General features: G+C 44.8%; 6 long non-coding RNA genes, 13 other non-coding genes and 2 pseudogenes across 19 annotated transcripts; all 21 read right to left on the minus strand.

The window, feature by feature from the left end:
* Positions 1-3,132: 3,132 nt before the first annotated feature.
* On the minus strand, positions 3,133-3,256 carry LOC118478366 (annotated as a pseudogene).
* A 2,018-nt stretch (positions 3,257-5,274) lies between these two features.
* On the minus strand, positions 5,275-5,438 carry LOC118478367. The gene has a single exon (XR_004858991.1). It is a non-coding gene; the product is annotated as a U1 spliceosomal RNA (small nuclear RNA).
* A 715-nt stretch (positions 5,439-6,153) lies between these two features.
* Positions 6,154-6,377, minus strand: LOC118478364 (annotated as a pseudogene).
* Positions 6,378-7,692: 1,315 nt separating this feature from the next.
* Positions 7,693-10,494, minus strand: LOC118478349. Its single transcript, XR_004858977.1, has 2 exons — positions 9,029-10,494; positions 7,693-8,330 (listed from the first exon to the last, which is right to left on the minus strand). It is a non-coding gene; the product is annotated as an uncharacterized LOC118478349 (long non-coding RNA).
* LOC118478368 lies at positions 8,543-8,706 on the minus strand. Its single transcript, XR_004858992.1, has one exon. It is a non-coding gene; the product is annotated as a U1 spliceosomal RNA (small nuclear RNA).
* Positions 9,423-9,614, minus strand: LOC118478356. Its single transcript, XR_004858984.1, has one exon. It is a non-coding gene; the product is annotated as a U2 spliceosomal RNA (small nuclear RNA).
* Positions 10,495-10,771: 277 nt separating the features above from the next.
* On the minus strand, positions 10,772-13,574 carry LOC101861606. Its single transcript, XR_004858976.1, has 2 exons — positions 12,107-13,574; positions 10,772-11,409 (listed from the first exon to the last, which is right to left on the minus strand). It is a non-coding gene; the product is annotated as an uncharacterized LOC101861606 (long non-coding RNA).
* On the minus strand, positions 11,622-11,785 carry LOC118478369. Its single transcript, XR_004858993.1, has one exon. It is a non-coding gene; the product is annotated as a U1 spliceosomal RNA (small nuclear RNA).
* On the minus strand, positions 12,501-12,692 carry LOC118478357. The gene has a single exon (XR_004858985.1). It is a non-coding gene; the product is annotated as a U2 spliceosomal RNA (small nuclear RNA).
* A 275-nt stretch (positions 13,575-13,849) lies between the features above and the next one.
* LOC118477187 lies at positions 13,850-16,746 on the minus strand. Its single transcript, XR_004858975.1, has 2 exons — positions 15,186-16,746; positions 13,850-14,487 (listed from the first exon to the last, which is right to left on the minus strand). It is a non-coding gene; the product is annotated as an uncharacterized LOC118477187 (long non-coding RNA).
* On the minus strand, positions 14,700-14,863 carry LOC118478351. The gene has a single exon (XR_004858979.1). It is a non-coding gene; the product is annotated as a U1 spliceosomal RNA (small nuclear RNA).
* Positions 15,580-15,771, minus strand: LOC118478358. The gene has a single exon (XR_004858986.1). It is a non-coding gene; the product is annotated as a U2 spliceosomal RNA (small nuclear RNA).
* A 175-nt stretch (positions 16,747-16,921) lies between the features above and the next one.
* Positions 16,922-19,720, minus strand: LOC118478347. Its single transcript, XR_004858972.1, has 2 exons — positions 18,257-19,720; positions 16,922-17,559 (listed from the first exon to the last, which is right to left on the minus strand). It is a non-coding gene; the product is annotated as an uncharacterized LOC118478347 (long non-coding RNA).
* On the minus strand, positions 17,772-17,935 carry LOC118478352. Its single transcript, XR_004858980.1, has one exon. It is a non-coding gene; the product is annotated as a U1 spliceosomal RNA (small nuclear RNA).
* LOC118478359 lies at positions 18,651-18,842 on the minus strand. The gene has a single exon (XR_004858987.1). It is a non-coding gene; the product is annotated as a U2 spliceosomal RNA (small nuclear RNA).
* Positions 19,721-20,001: 281 nt separating the features above from the next.
* On the minus strand, positions 20,002-22,802 carry LOC118478346. Its single transcript, XR_004858971.1, has 2 exons — positions 21,335-22,802; positions 20,002-20,639 (listed from the first exon to the last, which is right to left on the minus strand). It is a non-coding gene; the product is annotated as an uncharacterized LOC118478346 (long non-coding RNA).
* LOC118478354 lies at positions 20,852-21,013 on the minus strand. The gene has a single exon (XR_004858982.1). It is a non-coding gene; the product is annotated as a U1 spliceosomal RNA (small nuclear RNA).
* Positions 21,729-21,920, minus strand: LOC118478360. Its single transcript, XR_004858988.1, has one exon. It is a non-coding gene; the product is annotated as a U2 spliceosomal RNA (small nuclear RNA).
* A 275-nt stretch (positions 22,803-23,077) lies between the features above and the next one.
* On the minus strand, positions 23,078-25,974 carry LOC118478348. Its single transcript, XR_004858974.1, has 2 exons — positions 24,414-25,974; positions 23,078-23,715 (listed from the first exon to the last, which is right to left on the minus strand). It is a non-coding gene; the product is annotated as an uncharacterized LOC118478348 (long non-coding RNA).
* LOC118478353 lies at positions 23,928-24,091 on the minus strand. The gene has a single exon (XR_004858981.1). It is a non-coding gene; the product is annotated as a U1 spliceosomal RNA (small nuclear RNA).
* Positions 24,808-24,999, minus strand: LOC118478363. The gene has a single exon (XR_004858990.1). It is a non-coding gene; the product is annotated as a U2 spliceosomal RNA (small nuclear RNA).
* Positions 25,975-26,139: the final 165 nt, after the last annotated feature.

Genomic DNA, 26,139 nt, shown 5'->3' on the forward strand with positions numbered 1-26,139 from the left:
GATTGACTAACACTGCGGAGTGTGGGTTTTTATAAAGAATTTTGATCCATTTACGGAAATTAGGGCCGAAATTACAGGCTTTTAAAATTTTGTTTAGAAAAGGGTGAGAAACTCTGTCGAACGCCTTGGTCTGGTCAAGTGATAGTATGCATGTGTGTAGTTGCTTGTCTTCGGCGTATGTTATGATGTCTCTTAGTGTGTGGTTGTGGTCCTGTATTGTTCTGCTGTGTACCGCGCTAGCTTGGTCGGTGTGTATCAGATCCTTCATGAACGGTCTCAACTTGTTGGTGAGGGTTTTAGAAAGAATTTTGTAATCAACGTTTAGGAGGGATATGGGTCGGTAGTTTTTCATGTCTAGGGGGGAGCCCGAGTCTTTGGGAATGAGGGATATGTACGAAAGATTTAGAGACTCGGGCAGGGAGCCTTGCTCGAAGCTTTCATTTATCATTTTCATAAAGAGGGGGGCCAAAATGGGGAAGAAAGCTTGGTAGAATTCCACGGTTAAGCCGTCGGGGCCGGGGGAGGTATTTTTTTTCATTAAGTTGAGAGCGTCCCGAAGGTCTGATAGTTGTGTGTCGGTGTCTAGTGTTTGTTGTTGTTGTTCGGTTGTGAGTCTTGTACGTATCTGTGCCCCCCTGTATCTGTGTTGTCGGATTTCCTCTAGTTCTGTTTGTAACTCTAAGTTATGTGGTTCTTGCAGCGTTCCTTGTTCTTCTGCTGTTTGTAGTGTTTGTTCTAGTAAGTGTTCTCGTTGTCGTCTGCGTGTGTTTATTTGTTTGGACATGATGATGCTTACGGTTTTGATTGAATCTTTCATCATGTCCCAGGACTCGCATATGTTGTTGGTGGGAAGTGGTTGTGTGTATAGGGTGATCGTGTTTGTGGCTGCTTGTATGAAGTTTTCGTCTTCCAATAAACTGTTGTTAAATTTCCAGTGTGGCGATAGTTTTTTGCGTGTGTGTACGCCGGGTCCTATTGTTACTAAAACTGCTTTGTGGTCTGTGAATTGGAGTGTGTTGTTTATGTGTGTGCACTGCGTGACTGTGAGGGATTGGTCGGTGTATATTCTGTCTAGCCTAGCTGCTCTGTTAAATGTTGTGTGTCGGTGTGTTGGATTTGTGGCGTTGTCTCTGTGTATTTCCCTGTAGCTATCTTTTAACCTGTGTGTGTCTACGATGTTTTGTAGTTCTATTCTCCCCGATCTGTCTGTTCCTATGTCTGTCCCCACGATATCCCTGTCTTCTAGTGTTGTGTTGAAATCCCCCCCCCATTACGAGTTTGTGTTTTGTTGAGGCTAGTGTTGTGGCTAGTGTGTCGTAGAATGCGGCTCGTGTGCGGGGCTGTGCTGGCGCGTATATGTTGACTAATGTGTATGTAGAGCTATCTGTGTTGTTCGTGACGGTGGCCGTTGTGTAGCGGCCTGTTGTGTTGTCCGCTGTGTGTTCTGTGATTGTGTATTTGTCGGATGTTTGTAGGATCGCTGTTCCGCGACAGAAGGAGCCTAGGCCGAACACGCCCGTTGCTAGGCCCAGCTCCTGTGTTAGTTTTTGTGTTGTGTACCTGTCGCGGATGTTTGTTTCTTGTAGGAAGAGAAAGTCGGGTGTGTGTGTGTGTATGAGTGTTTTAAGGTGGGGCAACTTACCACGTATCCCTCTTGCATTCAGGGTTACCACTCTCAAGCCTGCCATCCTGCGTTCTATAAGAATAAAAAGGAGAGGAAATAATATTAGTAAATGAAAAAGAGATGTCATCGTTAGTGTCGTCTGGGGGAGGGGTTTGTCCGTCTGGATGTATTTTTTTCTGTTCTTTTTTTCTTCTCTGTTCTGGCGTCAATAAGATTTTGTGTCGCTGTGTCGGTGGAGTTTTGTCTTTTTAAAGGTAGATTTGATTTTTTTTTCGTCTGTCTGTCCTGTTTTTCTTGTTCCGTGTCTGTTTCTAACTCTATTGTCAATGGTCTTTCTTCACTGTCGCTGTCGCTTTCTATCGTTTGTGTTTTGTCCGTCTCGTCGGCCCAGTTTTTTATGGGGAGGGGTGTCAACGTGCTCTCGAGGGGGGCAAGGGGTATTTGTGGTGGTGGTGGTTTTAGGGTTTTTGTCGGGGTCTTGGTCGGAGTCTTGGTTGGGGTCTGGGTCTTCGTTGGGGTCTGTGTCTTCGTTGGGGTCTTGGCGGGTGATCTGGGTGCGGCGGTGGAGGAGGTGACGGCCTGAGTGGTGGGGGCGGTCGGGTTGAGGGCGGGCGCTGGAGTGTCGACGGCCGGGGTGGTGGCGGCGGTGGTGGCAGTGGCGGTGTCAGTCGGCGGACGTCTCGTCGTTGGTTGGTGGGGCTGTCGTGGGTTGTTTTTTAGGCGGTCGGCGTATGTTATCGTCGTCGTCGTTGTTGGGGCGTCGTTGGTCTGCTCGGGCTTGCCGGCCGGACACTTTGAGGAGTAGTGGTCGTCCCGGGCGCAGTGGATACACGCTATCCGGCGCCCGGGGATGGTTACCAATATGGAGAGAGTGTCCGGCCCGCAGCCCGAGACTCTGACGTAGTGGGGGATGTCTTGTTCGTCCGCCTCCGCCAGGAGGATATGGCGGTCGTCGGTGCCATACCTCCTGGGGAGGAAGTCAATAGGGGTGTCCGGTCTGGTAAAGGTTTGGGCGATTTGTTTTATGTGGTTTTCGGTGAGGGTCACCGGGACCCACTGCAGGTGGATCTTGCGACGCTCACAGGCCGTCATCTGGCAGAGGGCGTCAGTCCCCTCCGCCACTTCTCTGAAGGTTTTCAGGTGTAGGGGGCTGAGGTCGGTGTCTGTTTGAGGTTCGATGTAGTATGTGTAGTATGTTTGTAGTCTGTAAATTTTTTTGATTTTCGCTGTAGGGTGAATGCTGTGAATTTTCTGGATGATGGTGTCGGGGGGGACGCTGCCAGAGTATCGGCCCGTGAGCGTGACGGTGAGGGTTCCAGTGGGGTGTTTTGTTGGTCCGTTGTCGAAATTGAGGGCGGTGAAATGCGGCATGGTGGTGGTGGTGGTGGCGGTGGTGGTGTCGGTCTCAGTCAGGGGCTGTCACGGTCCGGTCGGACCGCTTCTCGGCTGGCTTCTCCCAAACGGCGGAGTGATGGTGGAGGGACAGAGCCCTGCACCGGGACGAGACAAACGGGTTATACCTTTTTTCGAATCCTCCTCGGTGCAGGGGTGTCAGTTGAGCTCGAACGTCGTTCGGGAGTGGTGAAGAACAGATACTACACTTTGATCTTAGCCAAAAGGCCGAGAAGCGATGCCGAGAAATGGGCGAAGTTTCCTCACCAGCGCGCTGCAACTGCTTTTCTCACCAGCCCCGCACTATTAGCATGCTCCACGTAACACGGCCGTTGGATAATTCGATCCCAGTCTGGACCAGCCGTTTTGCTGGGTTGCGTCATTGCACCTAGGGCCGGTGTTCACTGCGTACCCTTTGTGGTTCACGTTTTCGAGGGAAAATGCCACTATTTTCACCCTCTCACACCTATTGCGTGTCTACGGGAAGGGGGGCGACCCTCGTGGAAAAAAAGTGAAGGGCCGCTATTGCGCTCGTCGTCGCTGCTCCTCGCCAGGCATTTGTTTGCCTCCCTTCGACCACAAACGAGTCGCAGTCGGCTGAGTCGGTCATCCTTTTTTATCCCAAAACGTGCTCGTGGCTCACAGTGGCGATTGTTTGTTTCTTGTTGATTTTTTGGTTATCCTTTGGTTGCTTGCTGTTGTCGTTGTTTCTGTTTGTGTTTTTTGCTTGCCTTTTTTCCTCTTTTTTCTTGTTGTGGTGTTTTAAAAATTTTTAAATTTATTATTATTTTTGTCTTCTTATTTTTTTTTCTTTCTTTTTTTTCAATTTTTTTTTCTTTCTGTTTCGGTTACGTTTTTCTTGTGGTGCTGACCTAATAAAGGCAAATTGAAACATGTTTACGGTAAAAAACCAAACAGACTGGATAAACCGATGAGAAGTTGGTTGTTGTACAGAAACACAATAAACAAGTTTTATTTCTGATTTTCTTCGTATTCCATTTCTTTCACTGTTTATGTTTTCACCTTTTACTGTTTTTGAAATAAACTGCTATCATCATTATTATCCTCCTCATTATCAATATTATTTTCATGACTAGATTCTACCATTATTGTGCTATTTTTAAAATACATCTTTTTGAAACAACATTTTTTTCCAAAAGAAACCCCCCCAAAACAAACAAACAAAAATCCAAACCAAACCAAACCAAACCAAACCAAAAAAAAACACACAAAACAAAACATAAAAACAACACAAAAAAACCCCTAAACAAACAAACTGACTAACTGACTAACTGACTAACTGACTAACTGACTAACTGACTAACTAACCAACTAACTAACTAACTAACTAACTAACTAACTAACTAACTAACTAACTAACTAACTAAACAAACAAACAAACAAACAAACAAACAAACCCACTAACAAACAAAACCAAAAACCCCAAACAAAACAAACCATTACTCCTGGGGCTGGGGCCAAGGCTACATCTAGGGCCTTCTTCTCTTCAATCCATTACTATTTATTTTGAAAGAGAGCCTAAGGCAACGCCGCTAATCCTCAAAGCAGAAAGTATTTATTCTTAGGGGTGGGGAAAAAAATCAAAATTAAATGACCCCGCCGCAGGGCAGGAGCGGGAGGGCTGATCAGGACAGTTGCGTAACGGACAGAGGTGTGATTTTCTGTGCGCCGCGTCGTGTGCTGCCGGCACGGAAAGGCTAGTTTCTTTCATCACGCCACCAACACCTACACCCAAGGCATGACTCTAAATGGACACGGGCGAGGTGTTGGGGGGAGGGACAAAGGAAACTGTACTGCAAAGTGCGTCAACAAACGCATAAAAAAATTAACAATGATGATAATAAGCATAAAAATGTCAAGAAACATTACCTTAATTTTCATTTCCCAACAAAGGGTGCGCTCAGCTCAGATCGCGGACCTCCGAGACATGGCACATAGGTGTGAAATCTGTTGCTAGAAGAACGACCGCCGTCCTTGAGATCAAACGGCGATCAGAAGGGATCAAATGAAATGATCCCAAGTACGCTGTCGACGAACAAACAGTAGTAGTAGTAGATCTAGAATCTGGCCTACGGCCACCGGGCTCGTTCTGTTATTGTTTCTGTGTGCTGTGTTTGCGTGTTTGTGTGTTTGTGTGTCTGTGTGAGCTGTGTTTGTTTCTGCGTGTTGTGCTTGTACAAGTGTGTTTGTGTGTGCTGTACTTCCTTTCCTGAACTTTCATTGAATGGTTATTATGACAGGGGATAGCGCGAACGCAGTCCCCCCTACGTAAAAATTACGCACTCGAGTCACCCGCATTTGAGGTGATCGCAGGGGTCAGCCAAACCGGAGTGCAATGGAAAGGCCTCGCCCTGGGAGGACCGCCGTCGTGATCATGGTGCCTCCCGTGCCAGGTAAGTATGGTTTGCTACGTGTCTTCATTTGCAATCCTGCACCGCCTGCGTTCTCGTAGTGATCTTGGTTTCATCTCCATGTTACGCAATTCAATCACTATCCAAATCATAGCAAGTAATTTGTCACGACGTCCTTTACGTCTTAAGCAGGATGTGAGTTTACAACTGCTGCTGCGACACGCCCGGTGGGACAAAATAGTGCTTTTTGAGTCAACGCAGGCGAAACGTAAATCTCAACACCGCTACGACAAGGGACACAACTCTAAATGCTATTTCCACATAAAGAAAAAGCGGCCCCAGGGGAGGCTATTACAATAACGCGATCTTACCTGCTACTGCTGCTACTGCTGCTACTGCTGCTGCTACTGTTTGTTTGCTGCTACTGGAAAACAGAATGAATGAATGAAACGTTGACATCGTGACAGGGAGCAGGCACATTTTCTTGTCCCTCTGATCTCCTCGACCTCCGCTTGCTCTGACTGCCCGGCGTAAAATGGAAATTGAAAGGGGGAAACAGCACACTCGATTGTGAGGCGAACAGGCTGAGTGAGCTCTACTCAGTTTTCGCACGTGCGCTTACTAGATCTAAACAACACACTGAAGCGAGCGGGCAGCTACACATGCGACAATTGTTGTACATCTAGATCTACATCATGTGTACATTTGCGCTTGTGTGTGATTTGTTTGTCTGTTTGTTTGGAGAACCATTCGTACATTGTTTGCTTATATTGGGCCATTCCCGGAGGGACTGCAATACCGGGCCGACCCGTGGCGAGAGCGGAGCAAGCCCCGGGCATCTCGCCCGTGGCGAGAGCGGAGCAAGCCCCGGGCATCTCGCCTGTGTCCAAAAATCAGTTTAATATCGTAGTGGCTAGGAAGCCACGTATCAGATATTAAGCTGATAAGAACAGATACTTTTTTTTTTTTTTTTTATTAGTGGACGATAACCGTCCTCCCGATAGAAAAGGGGGTCAGATTTCTCCGTCCCCCGGAGTGCCTCGGGTAGTACCTGCCTCGCTAAACCAGGGGGCACAAGGCCGGAGGAGTAGCGGAGAACAGATACTACCTTTGATCGGAGCCAAAAGGCCGAGAAGCGATGCCGAGAAATGGGCGAAGTTTCCTCACCAGCGCGCTGCAACTGCTTTTCTCACCAGCCCCGCACTATTAGCATGCTCCACGTAACACGGCCGTTGGATAATTCGATCCCAGTCTGGACCAGCCGTTTTGCTGGGTTGCGTCATTGCACCTAGGGCCGGTGTTCACTGCGTACCCTTTGTGGTTCACGTTTTCGAGGGAAAATGCCACTATTTTCACCCTCTCACACCTATTGCGTGTCTACGGGAAGGGGGGCGACCCTCGTGGAAAAAAAGTGAAGGGCCGCTATTGCGCTCGTCGTCGCTGCTCCTCGCCAGGCATTTGTTTGCCTCCCTTCGACCACAAACGAGTCGCAGTCGGCTGAGTCGGTCATCCTTTTTTATCCCAAAACGTGCTCGTGGCTCACAGTGGCGATTGTTTGTTTCTTGTTGATTTTTTGGTTATCCTTTGGTTGCTTGCTGTTGTCGTTGTTTCTGTTTGTGTTTTTTGCTTGCCTTTTTTCCTCTTTTTTCTTGTTGTGGTGTTTTAAAAATTTTTTAATTTATTATTATTTTTGTCTTCTTATTTTTTTTTCTTTCTTTTTTTTCAATTTTTTTTTCTTTCTGTTTCGGTTACGTTTTTCTTGTGGTGCTGACCTAATAAAGGCAAATTGAAACATGTTTACGGTAAAAAACCAAACAGACTGGATAAACCGATGAGAAGTTGGTTGTTGTACAGAAACACAATAAACAAGTTTTATTTCTGATTTTCTTCGTATTCCATTTCTTTCACTGTTTATGTTTTCACCTTTTACTGTTTTTGAAATAAACTGCTATCATCATTATTATCCTCCTCATTATCAATATTATTTTCATGACTAGATTCTACCATTATTGTGCTATTTTTAAAATACATCTTTTTGAAACAACATTTTTTTCCAAAAGAAACCCCCCCCCAAAACAAACAAACAAAAATCCAAACCAAACCAAACCAAACCAAACCAAAAAAAAACACACAAAACAAAACATAAAAACAACACAAAAAAAACCCTAAACAAACAAACTGACTAACTGACTAACTGACTAACTGACTAACTAACTGACTAACTGACTAACTAACTAACTAACTAACTAACTCTAACTAACTAACTAACTAACTAACTAACTAACTAACTAACTAAACAAACAAACAAACAAACCCACTAACAAACAAAACCAAAAACCCCAAACAAAACAAACCATTACTCCTGGGGCTGGGGCCAAGGCTACATCTAGGGCCTTCTTCTCTTCAATCCATTACTATTTATTTTGAAAGAGAGCCTAAGGCAACGCCGCTAATCCTCAAAGCAGAAAGTATTTATTCTTAGGGGTGGGGAAAAAAATCAAAATTAAATGACCCCGCCGCAGGGCAGGAGCGGGAGGGCTGATCAGGACAGTTGCGTAACGGACAGAGGTGTGATTTTCTGTGCGCCGCGTCGTGTGCTGCCGGCACGGAAAGGCTAGTTTCTTTCATCACGCCACCAACACCTACACCCAAGGCATGACTCTAAATGGACACGGGCGAGGTGTTGGGGGGAGGGACAAAGGAAACTGTACTGCAAAGTGCGTCAACAAACGCATAAAAAAATTAACAATGATGATAATAAGCATAAAAATGTCAAGAAACATTACCTTAATTTTCATTTCCCAACAAAGGGTGCGCTCAGCTCAGATCGCGGACCTCCGAGACATGGCACATAGGTGTGAAATCTGTTGCTAGAAGAACGACCGCCGTCCTTGAGATCAAACGGCGATCAGAAGGGATCAAATGAAATGATCCCAAGTACGCTGTCGACGAACAAACAGTAGTAGTAGTAGATCTAGAATCTGGCCTACGGCCACCGGGCTCGTTCTGTTATTGTTTCTGTGTGCTGTGTTTGCGTGTTTGTGTGTTTGTGTGTCTGTGTGAGCTGTGTTTGTTTCTGCGTGTTGTGCTTGTACAAGTGTGTTTGTGTGTGCTGTACTTCCTTTCCTGAACTTTCATTGAATGGTTATTATGACAGGGGATAGCGCGAACGCAGTCCCCCCTACGTAAAAATTACGCACTCGAGTCACCCGCATTTGAGGTGATCGCAGGGGTCAGCCAAACCGGAGTGCAATGGAAAGGCCTCGCCCTGGGAGGACCGCCGTCGTGATCATGGTGCCTCCCGTGCCAGGTAAGTATGGTTTGCTACGTGTCTTCATTTGCAATCCTGCACCGCCTGCGTTCTCGTAGTGATCTTGGTTTCATCTCCATGTTACGCAATTCAATCACTATCCAAATCATAGCAAGTAATTTGTCACGACGTCCTTTACGTCTTAAGCAGGATGTGAGTTTACAACTGCTGCTGCGACACGCCCGGTGGGACAAAATAGTGCTTTTTGAGTCAACGCAGGCGAAATCGTAAATCTCAACACCGCTACGACAAGGGACACAACTCTAAATGCTATTTCCACATAAAGAAAAAGCGGCCCCAGGGGAGGCTATTACAATAACGCGATCTTACCTGCTACTGCTGCTACTGCTGCTACTGCTGCTGCTACTGTTTGTTTGCTGCTACTGGAAAACAGAATGAATGAATGAAACGTTGACATCGTGACAGGGAGCAGGCACATTTTCTTGTCCCTCTGATCTCCTCGACCTCCGCTTGCTCTGACTGCCCGGCGTAAAATGGAAATTGAAAGGGGGAAACAGCACACTCGATTGTGAGGCGAACAGGCTGAGTGAGCTCTACTCAGTTTTCGCACGTGCGCTTACTAGATCTAAACAACACACTGAAGCGAGCGGGCAGCTACACATGCGACAATTGTTGTACATCTAGATCTACATCATGTGTACATTTGCGCTTGTGTGTGATTTGTTTGTCTGTTTGTTTGGAGAACCATTCGTACATTGTTTGCTTATATTGGGCCATTCCCGGAGGGACTGCAATACCGGGCCGACCCGTGGCGAGAGCGGAGCAAGCCCCGGGCATCTCGCCTGTGTCCAAAAATCAGTTTAATATCGTAGTGGCTAGGAAGCCACGTATCAGATATTAAGCTGATAAGAACAGATACTACACTTTGATCTTAGCCAAAAGGCCGAGAAGCGATGCCGAGAAATGGGCGAAGTTTCCTCACCAGCGCGCTGCAACTGCTTTTCTCACCAGCCCCGCACTATTAGCATGCTCCACGTAACACGGCCGTTGGATAATTCGATCCCAGTCTGGACCAGCCGTTTTGCTGGGTTGCGTCATTGCACCTAGGGCCGGTGTTCACTGCGTACCCTTTGTGGTTCACGTTTTCGAGGGAAAATGCCACTATTTTCACCCTCTCACACCTATTGCGTGTCTACGGGAAGGGGGGCGACCCTCGTGGAAAAAAAGTGAAGGGCCGCTATTGCGCTCGTCGTCGCTGCTCCTCGCCAGGCATTTGTTTGCCTCCCTTCGACCACAAACGAGTCGCAGTCGGCTGAGTCGGTCATCCTTTTTTATCCCAAAACGTGCTCGTGGCTCACAGTGGCGATTGTTTGTTTCTTGTTGATTTTTTGGTTATCCTTTGGTTGCTTGCTGTTGTCGTTGTTTCTGTTTGTGTTTTTTGCTTGCCTTTTTTCCTCTTTTTTCTTGTTGTGGTGTTTTAAAAATTTTTTAATTTATTATTATTTTTGTCTTCTTATTTTTTTTTCTTTCTTTTTTTTCAATTTTTTTTTCTTTCTGTTTCGGTTACGTTTTTCTTGTGGTGCTGACCTAATAAAGGCAAATTGAAACATGTTTACGGTAAAAAACCAAACAGACTGGATAAACCGATGAGAAGTTGGTTGTTGTACAGAAACACAATAAACAAGTTTTATTTCTGATTTTCTTCGTATTCCATTTCTTTCACTGTTTATGTTTTCACCTTTTACTGTTTTTGAAATAAACTGCTATCATCATTATTATCCTCCTCATTATCAATATTATTTTCATGACTAGATTCTACCATTATTGTGCTATTTTTAAAATACATCTTTTTGAAACAACATTTTTTTCCAAAAGAAACCCCCCCAAACCAAACAAACAAAAATCCAAACCAAACCAAACCAAACCAAAAAAAAACACACAAAACAAAACATAAAAACAACACAAAAAAAACCCTAAACAAACAAACTGACTAACTGACTAACTGACTAACTGACTAACTAACTGACTAACTGACTAACTAACTAACTAACTAACTAACTCTAACTAACTAACTAACTAACTAACTAACTAACTAACTAACTAAACAAACAAACAAACAAACCCACTAACAAACAAAACCAAAAACCCCAAACAAAACAAACCATTACTCCTGGGGCTGGGGCCAAGGCTACATCTAGGGCCTTCTTCTCTTCAATCCATTACTATTTATTTTGAAAGAGAGCCTAAGGCAACGCCGCTAATCCTCAAAGCAGAAAGTATTTATTCTTAGGGGTGGGGAAAAAAATCAAAATTAAATGACCCCGCCGCAGGGCAGGAGCGGGAGGGCTGATCAGGACAGTTGCGTAACGGACAGAGGTGTGATTTTCTGTGCGCCGCGTCGTGTGCTGCCGGCACGGAAAGGCTAGTTTCTTTCATCACGCCACCAACACCTACACCCAAGGCATGACTCTAAATGGACACGGGCGAGGTGTTGGGGGGAGGGACAAAGGAAACTGTACTGCAAAGTGCGTCAACAAACGCATAAAAAAATTAACAATGATGATAATAAGCATAAAAATGTCAAGAAACATTACCTTAATTTTCATTTCCCAACAAAGGGTGCGCTCAGCTCAGATCGCGGACCTCCGAGACATGGCACATAGGTGTGAAATCTGTTGCTAGAAGAACGACCGCCGTCCTTGAGATCAAACGGCGATCAGAAGGGATCAAATGAAATGATCCCAAGTACGCTGTCGACGAACAAACAGTAGTAGTAGTAGATCTAGAATCTGGCCTACGGCCACCGGGCTCGTTCTGTTATTGTTTCTGTGTGCTGTGTTTGCGTGTTTGTGTGTTTGTGTGTCTGTGTGAGCTGTGTTTGTTTCTGCGTGTTGTGCTTGTACAAGTGTGTTTGTGTGTGCTGTACTTCCTTTCCTGAACTTTCATTGAATGGTTATTATGACAGGGGATAGCGCGAACGCAGTCCCCCCTACGTAAAAATTACGCACTCGAGTCACCCGCATTTGAGGTGATCGCAGGGGTCAGCCAAACCGGAGTGCAATGGAAAGGCCTCGCCCTGGGAGGACCGCCGTCGTGATCATGGTGCCTCCCGTGCCAGGTAAGTATGGTTTGCTACGTGTCTTCATTTGCAATCCTGCACCGCCTGCGTTCTCGTAGTGATCTTGGTTTCATCTCCATGTTACGCAATTCAATCACTATCCAAATCATAGCAAGTAATTTGTCACGACGTCCTTTACGTCTTAAGCAGGATGTGAGTTTACAACTGCTGCTGCGACACGCCCGGTGGGACAAAATAGTGCTTTTTGAGTCAACGCAGGCGAAACGTAAATCTCAACACCGCTACGACAAGGGACACAACTCTAAATGCTATTTCCACATAAAGAAAAAGCGGCCCCAGGGGAGGCTATTACAATAACGCGATCTTACCTGCTACTGCTGCTACTGCTGCTACTGCTGCTGCTACTGTTTGTTTGCTGCTACTGGAAAACAGAATGAATGAATGAAACGTTGACATCGTGACAGGGAGCAGGCACATTTTCTTGTCCCTCTGATCTCCTCGACCTCCGCTTGCTCTGACTGCCCGGCGTAAAATGGAAATTGAAAGGGGGAAACAGCACACTCGATTGTGAGGCGAACAGGCTGAGTGAGCTCTACTCAGTTTTCGCACGTGCGCTTACTAGATCTAAACAACACACTGAAGCGAGCGGGCAGCTACACATGCGACAATTGTTGTACATCTAGATCTACATCATGTGTACATTTGCGCTTGTGTGTGATTTGTTTGTCTGTTTGTTTGGAGAACCATTCGTACATTGTTTGCTTATATTGGGCCATTCCCGGAGGGACTGCAATACCGGGCCGACCCGTGGCGAGAGCGGAGCAAGCCCCGGGCATCTCGCCTGTGTCCAAAAATCAGTTTAATATCGTAGTGGCTAGGAAGCCACGTATCAGATATTAAGCTGATAAGAACAGATACTACACTTTGATCTTAGCCAAAAGGCCGAGAAGCGATGCCGAGAAATGGGCGAAGTTTCCTCACCAGCGCGCTGCAACTGCTTTTCTCACCAGCCCCGCACTATTAGCATGCTCCACGTAACACGGCCGTTGGATAATTCGATCCCAGTCTGGACCAGCCGTTTTGCTGGGTTGCGTCATTGCACCTAGGGCCGGTGTTCACTGCGTACCCTTTGTGGTTCACGTTTTCGAGGGAAAATGCCACTATTTTCACCCTCTCACACCTATTGCGTGTCTACGGGAAGGGGGGCGACCCTCGTGGAAAAAAAGTGAAGGGCCGCTATTGCGCTCGTCGTCGCTGCTCCTCGCCAGGCATTTGTTTGCCTCCCTTCGACCACAAACGAGTCGCAGTCGGCTGAGTCGGTCATCCTTTTTTATCCCAAAACGTGCTCGTGGCTCACAGTGGCGATTGTTTGTTTCTTGTTGATTTTTTGGTTATCCTTTGGTTGCTTGCTGTTGTCGTTGTTTCTGTTTGTGTTTTTTGCTTGCCTTTTTTCCTCTTTTTTCTTGTTGTGGTGTTTTAAAAATTTTTAAATTTATTATTATTTTTGTCTTCTTATTTTTTTTTCTTTCTTTTTTTTCAATTTTTTTTTCTTTCTGTTTCGGTTACGTTTTTCTTGTGGTGCTGACCTAATAAAGGCAAATTGAAACATGTTTACGGTAAAAAACCAAACAGACTGGATAAACCGATGAGAAGTTGGTTGTTGTACAGAAACACAATAAACAAGTTTTATTTCTGATTTTCTTCGTATTCCATTTCTTTCACTGTTTATGTTTTCACCTTTTACTGTTTTTGAAATAAACTGCTATCATCATTATTATCCTCCTCATTATCAATATTATTTTCATGACTAGATTCTACCATTATTGTGCTATTTTTAAAATACATCTTTTTGAAACAACATTTTTTTCCAAAAGAAACCCCCCCAAAACAAACAAACAAAAATCCAAACCAAACCAAACCAAACCAAAAAAAAACACACAAAACAAAACATAAAAACAACACAAAAAAAACCCTAAACAAACAAACTGACTAACTGACTAACTGACTAACTGACTAACTAACTGACTAACTGACTAACTAACTAACTAACTAACTAACTCTAACTAACTAACTAACTAACTAACTAACTAACTAACTAACTAAACAAACAAACAAACAAACCCACTAACAAACAAAACCAAAAACCCCAAACAAAACAAACCATTACTCCTGGGGCTGGGGCCAAGGCTACATCTAGGGCCTTCTTCTCTTCAATCCATTACTATTTATTTTGAAAGAGAGCCTAAGGCAACGCCGCTAATCCTCAAAGCAGAAAGTATTTATTCTTAGGGGTGGGGAAAAAAATCAAAATTAAATGACCCCGCCGCAGGGCAGGAGCGGGAGGGCTGATCAGGACAGTTGCGTAACGGACAGAGGTGTGATTTTCTGTGCGCCGCGTCGTGTGCTGCCGGCACGGAAAGGCTAGTTTCTTTCATCACGCCACCAACACCTACACCCAAGGCATGACTCTAAATGGACACGGGCGAGGTGTTGGGGGGAGGGACAAAGGAAACTGTACTGCAAAGTGCGTCAACAAACGCATAAAAAAATTAACAATGATGATAATAAGCATAAAAATGTCAAGAAACATTACCTTAATTTTCATTTCCCAACAAAGGGTGCGCTCAGCTCAGATCGCGGACCTCCGAGACATGGCACATAGGTGTGAAATCTGTTGCTAGAAGAACGACCGCCGTCCTTGAGATCAAACGGCGATCAGAAGGGATCAAATGAAATGATCCCAAGTACGCTGTCGACGAACAAACAGTAGTAGTAGTAGATCTAGAATCTGGCCTACGGCCACCGGGCTCGTTCTGTTATTGTTTCTGTGTGCTGTGTTTGCGTGTTTGTGTGTTTGTGTGTCTGTGTGGGCTGTGTTTGTTTCTGCGTGTTGTGCTTGTACAAGTGTGTTTGTGTGTGCTGTACTTCCTTTCCTGAACTTTCATTGAATGGTTATTATGACAGGGGATAGCGCGAACGCAGTCCCCCCTACGTAAAAATTACGCACTCGAGTCACCCGCATTTGAGGTGATCGCAGGGGTCAGCCAAACCGGAGTGCAATGGAAAGGCCTCGCCCTGGGAGGACCGCCGTCGTGATCATGGTGCCTCCCGTGCCAGGTAAGTATGGTTTGCTACGTGTCTTCATTTGCAATCCTGCACCGCCTGCGTTCTCGTAGTGATCTTGGTTTCATCTCCATGTTACGCAATTCAATCACTATCCAAATCATAGCAAGTAATTTGTCACGACGTCCTTTACGTCTTAAGCAGGATGTGAGTTTACAACTGCTGCTGCGACACGCCCGGTGGGACAAAATAGTGCTTTTTGAGTCAACGCAGGCGAAATCGTAAATCTCAACACCGCTACGACAAGGGACACAACTCTAAATGCTATTTCCACATAAAGAAAAAGCGGCCCCAGGGGAGGCTATTACAATAACGCGATCTTACCTGCTACTGCTGCTACTGCTGCTACTGCTGCTGCTACTGTTTGTTTGCTGCTACTGGAAAACAGAATGAATGAATGAAACGTTGACATCGTGACAGGGAGCAGGCACATTTTCTTGTCCCTCTGATCTCCTCGACCTCCGCTTGCTCTGACTGCCCGGCGTAAAATGGAAATTGAAAGGGGGAAACAGCACACTCGATTGTGAGGCGAACAGGCTGAGTGAGCTCTACTCAGTTTTCGCACGTGCGCTTACTAGATCTAAACAACACACTGAAGCGAGCGGGCAGCTACACATGCGACAATTGTTGTACATCTAGATCTACATCATGTGTACATTTGCGCTTGTGTGTGATTTGTTTGTCTGTTTGTTTGGAGAACCATTCGTACATTGTTTGCTTATATTGGGCCATTCCCGGAGGGACTGCAATACCGGGCCGACCCGTGGCGAGAGCGGAGCAAGCCCCGGGCATCTCGCCTGTGTCCAAAAATCAGTTTAATATCGTAGTGGCTAGGAAGCCACGTATCAGATATTAAGCTGATAAGAACAGATACTACACTTTGATCTTAGCCAAAAGGCCGAGAAGCGATGCCGAGAAATGGGCGAAGTTTCCTCACCAGCGCGCTGCAACTGCTTTTCTCACCAGCCCCGCACTATTAGCATGCTCCACGTAACACGGCCGTTGGATAATTCGATCCCAGTCTGGACCAGCCGTTTTGCTGGGTTGCGTCATTGCACCTAGGGCCGGTGTTCACTGCGTACCCTTTGTGGTTCACGTTTTCGAGGGAAAATGCCACTATTTTCACCCTCTCACACCTATTGCGTGTCTACGGGAAGGGGGGCGACCCTCGTGGAAAAAAAGTGAAGGGCCGCTATTGCGCTCGTCGTCGCTGCTCCTCGCCAGGCATTTGTTTGCCTCCCTTCGACCACAAACGAGTCGCAGTCGGCTGAGTCGGTCATCCTTTTTTATCCCAAAACGTGCTCGTGGCTCACAGTGGCGATTGTTTGTTTCTTGTTGATTTTTTGGTTATCCTTTGGTTGCTTGCTGTTGTCGTTGTTTCTGTTTGTGTTTTTTGCTTGCCTTTTTTCCTCTTTTTTCTTGTTGTGGTGTTTTAAAAATTTTTAAATTTATTATTATTTTTGTCTTCTTATTTTTTTTTCTTTCTTTTTTTTCAATTTTTTTTTCTTTCTGTTTCGGTTACGTTTTTCTTGTGGTGCTGACCTAATAAAGGCAAATTGAAACATGTTTACGGTAAAAAACCAAACAGACTGGATAAACCGATGAGAAGTTGGTTGTTGTACAGAAACACAATAAACAAGTTTTATTTCTGATTTTCTTCGTATTCCATTTCTTTCACTGTTTATGTTTTCACCTTTTACTGTTTTTGAAATAAACTGCTATCATCATTATTATCCTCCTCATTATCAATATTATTTTCATGACTAGATTCTATCATTATTGTGCTATTTTTAAAATACATCTTTTTGAAACAACATTTTTTTCCAAAAGAAACCCCCCCCCAAAACAAACAAACAAAAATCCAAACCAAACCAAACCAAACCAAACCAAAAAAAAACACACAAAACAAAACATAAAAACAACACAAAAAAAACCCTAAACAAACAAACTGACTAACTGACTAACTGACTAACTGACTAACTAACTGACTAACTGACTAACTAACTAACTAACTAACTAACTAACTAACTAACTAACTAACTAACTAACTAAACAAACAAACAAACAAACCCACTAACAAACAAAACCAAAAACCCCAAACAAAACAAACCATTACTCCTGGGGCTGGGGCCAAGGCTACATCTAGGGCCTTCTTCTCTTCAATCCATTACTATTTATTTTGAAAGAGAGCCTAAGGCAACGCCGCTAATCCTCAAAGCAGAAAGTATTTATTCTTAGGGGTGGGGAAAAAAATCAAAATTAAATGACCCCGCCGCAGGGCAGGAGCGGGAGGGCTGATCAGGACAGTTGCGTAACGGACAGAGGTGTGATTTTCTGTGCGCCGCGTCGTGTGCTGCCGGCACGGAAAGGCTAGTTTCTTTCATCACGCCACCAACACCTACACCCAAGGCATGACTCTAAATGGACACGGGCGAGGTGTTGGGGGGAGGGACAAAGGAAACTGTACTGCAAAGTGCGTCAACAAACGCATAAAAAAATTAACAATGATGATAATAAGCATAAAAATGTCAAGAAACATTACCTTAATTTTCATTTCCCAACAAAGGGTGCGCTCAGCTCAGATCGCGGACCTCCGAGACATGGCACATAGGTGTGAAATCTGTTGCTAGAAGAACGACCGCCGTCCTTGAGATCAAACGGCGATCAGAAGGGATCAAATGAAATGATCCCAAGTACGCTGTCGACGAACAAACAGTAGTAGTAGTAGATCTAGAATCTGGCCTACGGCCACCGGGCTCGTTCTGTTATTGTTTCTGTGTGCTGTGTTTGCGTGTTTGTGTGTTTGTGTGTCTGTGTGAGCTGTGTTTGTTTCTGCGTGTTGTGCTTGTACAAGTGTGTTTGTGTGTGCTGTACTTCCTTTCCTGAACTTTCATTGAATGGTTATTATGACAGGGGATAGCGCGAACGCAGTCCCCCCTACGTAAAAATTACGCACTCGAGTCACCCGCATTTGAGGTGATCGCAGGGGTCAGCCAAACCGGAGTGCAATGGAAAGGCCTCGCCCTGGGAGGACCGCCGTCGTGATCATGGTGCCTCCCGTGCCAGGTAAGTATGGTTTGCTACGTGTCTTCATTTGCAATCCTGCACCGCCTGCGTTCTCGTAGTGATCTTGGTTTCATCTCCATGTTACGCAATTCAATCACTATCCAAATCATAGCAAGTAATTTGTCACGACGTCCTTTACGTCTTAAGCAGGATGTGAGTTTACAACTGCTGCTGCGACACGCCCGGTGGGACAAAATAGTGCTTTTTGAGTCAACGCAGGCGAAACGTAAATCTCAACACCGCTACGACAAGGGACACAACTCTAAATGCTATTTCCACATAAAGAAAAAGCGGCCCCAGGGGAGGCTATTACAATAACGCGATCTTACCTGCTACTGCTGCTACTGCTGCTACTGCTGCTGCTACTGTTTGTTTGCTGCTACTGGAAAACAGAATGAATGAATGAAACGTTGACATCGTGACAGGGAGCAGGCACATTTTCTTGTCCCTCTGATCTCCTCGACCTCCGCTTGCTCTGACTGCCCGGCGTAAAATGGAAATTGAAAGGGGGAAACAGCACACTCGATTGTGAGGCGAACAGGCTGAGTGAGCTCTACTCAGTTTTCGCACGTGCGCTTACTAGATCTAAACAACACACTGAAGCGAGCGGGCAGCTACACATGCGACAATTGTTGTACATCTAGATCTACATCATGTGTACATTTGCGCTTGTGTGTGATTTGTTTGTCTGTTTGTTTGGAGAACCATTCGTACATTGTTTGCTTATATTGGGCCATTCCCGGAGGGACTGCAATACCGGGCCGACCCGTGGCGAGAGCGGAGCAAGCCCCGGGCATCTCGCCTGTGTCCAAAAATCAGTTTAATATCGTAGTGGCTAGGAAGCCACGTATCAGATATTAAGCTGATAAGAACAGATACTACACTTTGATCTTAGCCAAAAGGCCGAGAAGCGATGCCGAGAAATGGGCGAAGTTTCCTCACCAGCGCGCTGCAACTGCTTTTCTCACCAGCCCCGCACTATTAGCATGCTCCACGTAACACGGCCGTTGGATAATTCGATCCCAGTCTGGACCAGCCGTTTTGCTGGGTTGCGTCATTGCACCTAGGGCCGGTGTTCACTGCGTACCCTTTGTGGTTCACGTTTTCGAGGGAAAATGCCACTATTTTCACCCTCTCACACCTATTGCGTGTCTACGGGAAGGGGGGCGACCCTCGTGGAAAAAAAGTGAAGGGCCGCTATTGCGCTCGTCGTCGCTGCTCCTCGCCAGGCATTTGTTTGCCTCCCTTCGACCACAAACGAGTCGCAGTCGGCTGAGTCGGTCATCCTTTTTTATCCCAAAACGTGCTCGTGGCTCACAGTGGCGATTGTTTGTTTCTTGTTGATTTTTTGGTTATCCTTTGGTTGCTTGCTGTTGTCGTTGTTTCTGTTTGTGTTTTTTGCTTGCCTTTTTTCCTCTTTTTTCTTGTTGTGGTGTTTTAAAAATTTTTAAATTTATTATTATTTTTGTCTTCTTATTTTTTTTTCTTTCTTTTTTTTCAATTTTTTTTTCTTTCTGTTTCGGTTACGTTTTTCTTGTGGTGCTGACCTAATAAAGGCAAATTGAAACATGTTTACGGTAAAAAACCAAACAGACTGGATAAACCGATGAGAAGTTGGTTGTTGTACAGAAACACAATAAACAAGTTTTATTTCTGATTTTCTTCGTATTCCATTTCTTTCACTGTTTATGTTTTCACCTTTTACTGTTTTTGAAATAAACTGCTATCATCATTATTATCCTCCTCATTATCAATATTATTTTCATGACTAGATTCTACCATTATTGTGCTATTTTTAAAATACATCTTTTTGAAACAACATTTTTTTCCAAAAGAAACCCCCCCCCAAAACAAACAAACAAAAATCCAAACCAAACCAAACCAAACCAAAAAAAAACACACAAAACAAAACATAAAAACAACACAAAAAAAACCCTAAACAAACAAACTGACTAACTGACTAACTGACTAACTGACTAACTAACTGACTAACTGACTAACTAACTAACTAACTAACTAACTCTAACTAACTAACTAACTAACTAACTAACTAACTAACTAACTAAACAAACAAACAAACAAACCCACTAACAAACAAAACCAAAAACCCCAAACAAAACAAACCATTACTCCTGGGGCTGGGGCCAAGGCTACATCTAGGGCCTTCTTCTCTTCAATCCATTACTATTTATTTTGAAAGAGAGCCTAAGGCAACGCCGCTAATCCTCAAAGCAGAAAGTATTTATTCTTAGGGGTGGGGAAAAAAATCAAAATTAAATGACCCCGCCGCAGGGCAGGAGCGGGAGGGCTGATCAGGACAGTTGCGTAACGGACAGAGGTGTGATTTTCTGTGCGCCGCGTCGTGTGCTGCCGGCACGGAAAGGCTAGTTTCTTTCATCACGCCACCAACACCTACACCCAAGGCATGACTCTAAATGGACACGGGCGAGGTGTTGGGGGGAGGGACAAAGGAAACTGTACTGCAAAGTGCGTCAACAAACGCATAAAAAAATTAACAATGATGATAATAAGCATAAAAATGTCAAGAAACATTACCTTAATTTTCATTTCCCAACAAAGGGTGCGCTCAGCTCAGATCGCGGACCTCCGAGACATGGCACATAGGTGTGAAATCTGTTGCTAGAAGAACGACCGCCGTCCTTGAGATCAAACGGCGATCAGAAGGGATCAAATGAAATGATCCCAAGTACGCTGTCGACGAACAAACAGTAGTAGTAGTAGATCTAGAATCTGGCCTACGGCCACCGGGCTCGTTCTGTTATTGTTTCTGTGTGCTGTGTTTGCGTGTTTGTGTGTTTGTGTGTCTGTGTGAGCTGTGTTTGTTTCTGCGTGTTGTGCTTGTACAAGTGTGTTTGTGTGTGCTGTACTTCCTTTCCTGAACTTTCATTGAATGGTTATTATGACAGGGGATAGCGCGAACGCAGTCCCCCCTACGTAAAAATTACGCACTCGAGTCACCCGCATTTGAGGTGATCGCAGGGGTCAGCCAAACCGGAGTGCAATGGAGGCCTCGCCCTGGGAGGACCGCCGTCGTGATCATGGTGCCTCCCGTGCCAGGTAAGTATGGTTTGCTACGTGTCTTCATTTGCAATCCTGCACCGCCTGCGTTCTCGTAGTGATCTTGGTTTCATCTCCATGTTACGCAATTCAATCACTATCCAAATCATAGCAAGTAATTTGTCACGACGTCCTTTACGTCTTAAGCAGGATGTGAGTTTACAACTGCTGCTGCGACACGCCCGGTGGGACAAAATAGTGCTTTTTGAGTCAACGCAGGCGAAACGTAAATCTCAACACCGCTACGACAAGGGACACAACTCTAAATGCTATTTCCACATAAAGAAAAAGCGGCCCCAGGGGAGGCTATTACAATAACGCGATCTTACCTGCTACTGCTGCTACTGCTGCTACTGCTGCTGCTACTGTTTGTTTGCTGCTACTGGAAAACAGAATGAATGAATGAAACGTTGACATCGTGACAGGGAGCAGGCACATTTTCTTGTCCCTCTGATCTCCTCGACCTCCGCTTGCTCTGACTGCCCGGCGTAAAATGGAAATTGAAAGGGGGAAACAGCACACTCGATTGTGAGGCGAACAGGCTGAGTGAGCTCTACTCAGTTTTCGCACGTGCGCTTACTAGATCTAAACAACACACTGAAGCGAGCGGGCAGCTACACATGCGACAATTGTTGTACATCTAGATCTACATCATGTGTACATTTGCGCTTGTGTGTGATTTGTTTGTCTGTTTGTTTGGAGAACCATTCGTACATTGTTTGCTTATATTGGGCCATTCCCGGAGGGACTGCAATACCGGGCCGACCCGTGGCGAGAGCGGAGCAAGCCCCGGGCATCTCGCCTGTGTCCAAAAATCAGTTTAATATCGTAGTGGCTAGGAAGCCACGTATCAGATATTAAGCTGATAAGAACAGATACTACACTTTGATCTTAGCCAAAAGGCCGAGAAGCGATGCCGAGAAATGGGCGAAGTTTCCTCACCAGCGCGCTGCAACTGCTTTTCTCACCAGCCCCGCACTATTAGCATGCTCCACGTAACACGGCCGTTGGATAATTCGATCCCAGTCTGGACCAGCCGTTTTGCTGGGTTGCGTCATTGCACCTAGGGCCGGTGTTCACTGCGTACCCTTTGTGGTTCACGTTTTCGAGGGAAAATGCCACTATTTTCACCCTCTCACACCTATTGCGTGTCTACGGGAAGGGGGGCGACCCTCGTGGAAAAAAAGTGAAGGGCCGCTATTGCGCTCGTCGTCGCTGCTCCTCGCCAGGCATTTGTTTGCCTCCCTTCGACCACAAACGAGTCGCAGTCGGCTGAGTCGGTCATCCTTTTTTATCCCAAAACGTGCTCGTGGCTCACAGTGGCGATTGTTTGTTTCTTGTTGATTTTTTGGTTATCCTTTGGTTGCTTGCTGTTGTCGTTGTTTCTGTTTGTGTTTTTTGCTTGCCTTTTTTCCTCTTTTTTCTTGTTGTGGTGTTTTAAAAATTTTTAAATTTATTATTATTTTTGTCTTCTTATTTTTTTTTCTTTCTTTTTTTTCAATTTTTTTTTCTTTCTGTTTCGGTTACGTTTTTCTTGTGGTGCTGACCTAATAAAGGCAAATTGAAACATGTTTACGGTAAAAAACCAAACAGACTGGATAAACCGATGAGAAGTTGGTTGTTGTACAGAAACACAATAAACAAGTTTTATTTCTGATTTTCTTCGTATTCCATTTCTTTCACTGTTTATGTTTTCACCTTTTACTGTTTTTGAAATAAACTGCTATCATCATTATTATCCTCCTCATTATCAATATTATTTTCATGACTAGATTCTACCATTATTGTGCTATTTTTAAAATACATCTTTTTGAAACAACATTTTTTTCCAAAAGAAACCCCCCCAAAACAAACAAACAAAAATCCAAACCAAACCAAACCAAACCAAAAAAAAACACACAAAACAAAACATAAAAACAACACAAAAAAAACCCTAAACAAACAAACTGACTAACTGACTAACTGACTAACTGACTAACTAACTGACTAACTGACTAACTAACTAACTAACTAACTAACTCTAACTAACTAACTAACTAACTAACTAACTAACTAACTAACTAAACAAACAAACAAACAAACCCACTAACAAACAAAACCAAAAACCCCAAACAAAACAAACCATTACTCCTGGGGCTGGGGCCAAGGCTACATCTAGGGCCTTCTTCTCTTCAATCCATTACTATTTATTTTGAAAGAGAGCCTAAGGCAACGCCGCTAATCCTCAAAGCAGAAAGTATTTATTCTTAGGGGTGGGGAAAAAAATCAAAATTAAATGACCCCGCCGCAGGGCAGGAGCGGGAGGGCTGATCAGGACAGTTGCGTAACGGACAGAGGTGTGATTTTCTGTGCGCCGCGTCGTGTGCTGCCGGCACGGAAAGGCTAGTTTCTTTCATCACGCCACCAACACCTACACCCAAGGCATGACTCTAAATGGACACGGGCGAGGTGTTGGGGGGAGGGACAAAGGAAACTGTACTGCAAAGTGCGTCAACAAACGCATAAAAAAATTAACAATGATGATAATAAGCATAAAAATGTCAAGAAACATTACCTTAATTTTCATTTCCCAACAAAGGGTGCGCTCAGCTCAGATCGCGGACCTCCGAGACATGGCACATAGGTGTGAAATCTGTTGCTAGAAGAACGACCGCCGTCCTTGAGATCAAACGGCGATCAGAAGGGATCAAATGAAATGATCCCAAGTACGCTGTCGACGAACAAACAGTAGTAGTAGTAGATCTAGAATCTGGCCTACGGCCACCGGGCTCGTTCTGTTATTGTTTCTGTGTGCTGTGTTTGCGTGTTTGTGTGTTTGTGTGTCTGTGTGAGCTGTGTTTGTTTCTGCGTGTTGTGCTTGTACAAGTGTGTTTGTGTGTGCTGTACTTCCTTTCCTGAACTTTCATTGAATGGTTATTATGACAGGGGATAGCGCGAACGCAGTCCCCCCTACGTAAAAATTACGCACTCGAGTCACCCGCATTTGAGGTGATCGCAGGGGTCAGCCAAACCGGAGTGCAATGGAAAGGCCTCGCCCTGGGAGGACCGCCGTCGTGATCATGGTGCCTCCCGTGCCAGGTAAGTATGGTTTGCTACGTGTCTTCATTTGCAATCCTGCACCGCCTGCGTTCTCGTAGTGATCTTGGTTTCATCTCCATGTTACGCAATTCAATCACTATCCAAATCATAGCAAGTAATTTGTCACGACGTCCTTTACGTCTTAAGCAGGATGTGAGTTTACAACTGCTGCTGCGACACGCCCGGTGGGACAAAATAGTGCTTTTTGAGTCAACGCAGGCGAAATCGTAAATCTCAACACCGCTACGACAAGGGACACAACTCTAAATGCTATTTCCACATAAAGAAAAAGCGGCCCCAGGGGAGGCTATTACAATAACGCGATCTTACCTGCTACTGCTGCTACTGCTGCTACTGCTGCTGCTACTGTTTGTTTGCTGCTACTGGAAAACAGAATGAATGAATGAAACGTTGACATCGTGACAGGGAGCAGGCACATTTTCTTGTCCCTCTGATCTCCTCGACCTCCGCTTGCTCTGACTGCCCGGCGTAAAATGGAAATTGAAAGGGGGAAACAGCACACTCGATTGTGAGGCGAACAGGCTGAGTGAGCTCTACTCAGTTTTCGCACGTGCGCTTACTAGATCTAAACAACACACTGAAGCGAGCGGGCAGCTACACATGCGACAATTGTTGTACATCTAGATCTACATCATGTGTACATTTGCGCTTGTGTGTGATTTGTTTGTCTGTTTGTTTGGAGAACCATTCGTACATTGTTTGCTTATATTGGGCCATTCCCGGAGGGACTGCAATACCGGGCCGACCCGTGGCGAGAGCGGAGCAAGCCCCGGGCATCTCGCCTGTGTCCAAAAATCAGTTTAATATCGTAGTGGCTAGGAAGCCACGTATCAGATATTAAGCTGATAAGAACAGATACTACACTTTGATCTTAGCCAAAAGGCCGAGAAGCGATGCCGAGAAATGGGCGAAGTTTCCTCACCAGCGCGCTGCAACTGCTTTTCTCACCAGCCCCGCACTATTAGCATGCTCCACGTAACACGGCCGTTGGATAATTCGATCCCAGTCTGGACCAGCCGTTTTGCTGGGTTGCGTCATTGCACCTAGGGCCGGTGTTCACTGCGTACCCTTTGTGGTTCACGTTTTCGAGGGAAAATGCCACTATTTTCACCCTCTCACACCTATTGCGTGTCTACGGGAAGGGGGGCGACCCTCGTGGAAAAAAAGTGAAGGGCCGCTATTGCGCTCGTCGTCGCTGCTCCTCGCCAGGCATTTGTTTGCCTCCCTTCGACCACAAACGAGTCGCAGTCGGCTGAGTCGGTCATCCTTTTTTATCCCAAAACGTGCTCGTGGCTCACAGTGGCGATTGTTTGTTTCTTGTTGATTTTTTGGTTATCCTTTGGTTGCTTGCTGTTGTCGTTGTTTCTGTTTGTGTTTTTTGCTTGCCTTTTTTCCTCTTTTTTCTTGTTGTGGTGTTTTAAAAATTTTTAAATTTATTATTATTTTTGTCTTCTTATTTTTTTTTCTTTCTTTTTTTTCAATTTTTTTTTCTTTCTGTTTCGGTTACGTTTTTCTTGTGGTGCTGACCTAATAAAGGCAAATTGAAACATGTTTACGGTAAAAAACCAAACAGACTGGATAAACCGATGAGAAGTTGGTTGTTGTACAGAAACACAATAAACAAGTTTTATTTCTGATTTTCTTCGTATTCCATTTCTTTCACTGTTTATGTTTTCACCTTTTACTGTTTTTGAAATAAACTGCTATCATCATTATTATCCTCCTCATTATCAATATTATTTTCATGACTAGATTCTATCATTATTGTGCTATTTTTAAAATACATCTTTTTGAAACAACATTTTTTTCCAAAAGAAACCCCCCCCCAAAACAAACAAACAAAAATCCAAACCAAACCAAACCAAACCAAACCAAAAAAAAACACACAAAACAAAACATAAAAACAACACAAAAAAAACCCTAAACAAACAAACTGACTAACTGACTAACTGACTAACTGACTAACTAACTGACTAACTGACTAACTAACTAACTAACTAACTAACTAACTAACTAACTAACTAACTAACTAACT

The sequence above is a fragment of the Aplysia californica genome, unplaced genomic scaffold, assembly GCF_000002075.1.
Source record: "Aplysia californica isolate F4 #8 unplaced genomic scaffold, AplCal3.0 scaffold00516, whole genome shotgun sequence".
In the NCBI taxonomy this organism is placed as follows: Eukaryota; Metazoa; Mollusca; class Gastropoda; order Aplysiida; family Aplysiidae; genus Aplysia; species Aplysia californica.